The sequence below is a fragment of the Mustela putorius genome, unplaced genomic scaffold (genome assembly GCF_011764305.1).
Source record: "Mustela putorius furo isolate JIRA1106 unplaced genomic scaffold, ASM1176430v1.1 tig00003913_pilon_pilon_pilon, whole genome shotgun sequence".
NCBI lineage: Eukaryota > Metazoa > Chordata > Mammalia > Carnivora > Mustelidae > Mustela > Mustela putorius.
The window spans coordinates 3,978,116-3,981,779 of NW_025422060.1; positions in this window are offsets into that span (position 1 = coordinate 3,978,116).

Below are 3,664 nucleotides of genomic sequence, written 5' to 3' on the forward strand. Positions count from 1 at the left end.
TGTGTCCCAACAGCCTAGGGTCTACTCAGGCCCTTCAATTGCCCCATCAACTTGAGGACCAAGGATTGTCAGTGTGAGCCACAGGTTCCTGTTAGCAAAGACAGTGGGTACAACTCTGTGCTCACTGGCCCAAAGAAATCCGGGTAGTGAGCATGAGAAAATGTTAGCTCATTTTTCTGGGATCTTTTTCATTTTTTTCCCCTTAAATAAGAACTTTATAAAAATTACTCCCAGGGTGCCTGGGTGGCTCCCACCCAGTTAAATGTCTGAGTCTTGATTTGGACTCAGGTCATGATCTCAGGGTGATGAGACTGATCCTCTTGTCGGGCTTTGAAATCGGCATGAAGTCCACTTGGGGTTCTTTCTCCTCGTCCCTCTGCCCTCCCTGTGCACGCAAGTGTGTGCTCTCTCTTTACAACAAAACAAAACAAAACAAAACAAAAAACGCGAAAAAGTCCCAGGTACCCTCCCAACCCCCTTTAAACATAGTCTTTCAAGCTGGTTCATTGACAAATGATGGTTTTGTCATGTAAAGACGGTACGAAGCCGGGATCACCTGGAGAGTGAAGGATGAGTTCTAACCACCTGGTTCTGGCAAATACAGGAATCTGGATGGATTCGGATGACTCATGGGGTCATGTGCAAGCCAGGGATATGTTCAGTTCTCTTTCCATTCCTCTCTCTGCTGCTTTGATTAATTCATTGAACTTACTTATTCTAAAATTATGTATTAACTATGTGCTATGTGTCTGAAATTGAAAGTTGAAGAGATCATAGTTGTTGCCTTCAGGAAGCTCATAGTCTCTTGGAGAAGATCACAGGGAAAATGAGCAGGGTGACCCCGGGGCTCCATGAGATACTTGGAGGACACAACAAAGACTCCTGGAAAAAGTGACATCAGACATCTAAGGGCATAGTGACTCAGGGGTGCAGGAGTGACATCAATGAAGGAGTAGAATTCCAGACGGGAAATTGAATCTAAAACTCAAGTGATGGTTGGCAAAATCCGGTTACTTTCCGAAGTGTCACCTCTGAGATCATTCAGATGCGGAAGAGATGCTGTTGCACCTCTTACCTACCTCCTGGGTGCGAGTCACTGAGCTGACTGAGGCTCGCGGGAAGAGGAGATGGCATTTTTGCTGGCTCTCCAGACTGATACTGGAAGCGGGTTTCTCACACCATGTCATGGGCCATGGGTACCCCCGACCACTGAGTTCTCTTGTGGACCACAGTGAGCGCAGCAGGTGGGCAGTGGGGAAACCACTTGGGAGAAGAAGGAATCCTACTGGATGCATTTCCAGCCTCTCAAGGGGGGCACTCAGAAAGGATGGTGGTTGCCAGCGAACAGAGTCGAGTCTAACACACTCTAATGGAACCCAACACAGTTCCCCGGTCCACCCAGGATGCCGGGGTTGGAAATGCATTACACTAGGGCCAAGAAGATGTACTCAGACCACTGGCGAGATCCTAGCCACTTCTTGCTTTCACTAGTCCTGAGAGAACCAGACACAGGGACACTCCTCATCGTCCCTCCTGACATTTATGCCATCAGTGAGCACAGGGCTTTGCTTCTCAAACTGTTTGGTGCTCCCCACCCAAATTTACGCTCCGTGGTTCAGATTACCCACCTCACTGGGTCCTTGTGAGGATCATGTGAAAGTGCTTTCTTTATAAACTCTGAAGTGTCATCTAAACACAGATTATTTATGTTAGTTTAGTGCCATCAATCTGCACAGAAAATCCCAAGAGGCAGGTAAGGCAGGCATTATGAACTCCCTTTTTCGAGTTGAAGTAACACAGAGGACAGGGAAGAAAATGCAAGGCGTGGAACCAGAAAAGTCAGGGATGGCTCTTTTTCTGCAAGAACAGTAGATTTTACAAACTCTCTACCAATCCAAGAATTTCAAGTTTGAATAATATGGTTTGGCTTAAATTTATTTTTTCTAAGTCTCTAGGGATTTCTCCCTCTTTGCCTAATAAACAGGAAACTGAGTATAGCTATCAGTGGGGACAATGAAAGCCAAACCAAACAGAAGATTTTTTTTTTTTTTCCTGTGAGGATCAGGAGGGGCAGGTACGGAAACTTCTATGAGCAAAATGTTCTCTCACCTTTCCCTGAGGGGCAGAGCATTTTCTGAACACCAGAACATCTTTGTTCCTGCCCGCTCTCGAGTGGCTCTGCTCTAACCCAACATCGATCCCCTCTGTGAAGTGTCTTCGTCACTTGCAGCTTTAAGTACTGCCGCGGCTGCTGGCTGATGGAAAAGAGACAGTGTGTTGGGGTGGCCAGGAGCGCGATGGTGGCTAGAATTCCCCACTGAAGGGGACTTATCTTGATGAAAGGAGCCAGTGGCCAGACACTATGACTGGTTTTTCCCTTTGCATTAGCTACAGGGCACCGTAGCATTCAGAACCTGCTGGTCCACCAGCTAGCCAGCATAGCTGGGCTTTCTTGGGTAGGATCCCTGAGAGAAGAATGGAGAGTGCATGGATTTTAATTGGACCCATCAGTGCCCAGGAATGGGAGGTCATGCAGAAAGTAGCTCTCATTCAAAAAGGAAAACACTCCTAAAAGCACCGGGCAAGACCCATGCTAAAAGAAGAGGACATGGTTTTAGTGAGGCTGACCTAAGTCTGGGACTGTTCCCTCCGTGTCTTTGTCCTTGTGTGGTTCTGAGAAGTGCTGCTTCCTGCTCTCCAGAGTGTCTCTCAGATGTTACACAGGACACTGTGTCTGAGACCTTATAATGTTCTGACCCAGACTGCCCAGTAATACAATCCTGGACCACATTTACTGAGCACCTATTATGTGCTAGACATAATCCTACATGCATTGACCTCACTTTAATCTTGAAATCAACCCAACCATGCAGGTGTCCTCCTTCCCATTACACAGCTGAGGAAACTGAAACAGAGTGGTTCTATCACTTGCTTAGAGCCATTGGTAAGGAAGTGACTAAGATCTACCTCACTCCCATGCCCAGGTCCTCACCACCAAGCCACAGCCATGGCTGTCCTCAAGGCAGGATCCTGAGGTCCCAGTGAGTTCCTACCACACGGCCTGAGCAGGTGTTTGTGGCTGGGACCTATGGGTGGCTCTTACCAGGGCTCCCCATGAATGGCCAAATCAGGAATTCATTGCTCTCCTCAGCTGCTTGGCTGACTTTCCCAGGAAAGAAAGCTTCTCAGGGTTCCCAGGCATATGGTGATGTGTAAGGCCTTCTCATCTAGTTTGGAAAGGGGGTACACTGACCAGAAGTAACTGGCCTTCAACAGTATGTTGGGCTAAAAACAAAAATGCAAAGTCCTCTAACTTGGAGTGGTACAGTGTTCTAAGGGACACCTTCTATTAACATAGTTATATTTCCTGCCATGACATAGATGCCCAATATGTGTGACAAAGTTTTTAGCAATGCCATAAAATGGAAATAAGAACTGACTTCTTGGGTTGCCCACTTCTTGGGAATTCTAACCAACTGTGATATAAGCAGGGTTTTAGCCACATTGGAGAAGGAGATTAGGAGAGGATACTGTGGCTTGGGGACAGCAGTGTTTTGGATAAGGCATTGACCTTAGAATTGGACCTTAGTGGGAATGTCAATTGCCACAGAGATTGGTGTGGGAGGACTTTTGCAGGCATCAGAAGGACCTTTGCTCAGAGGAT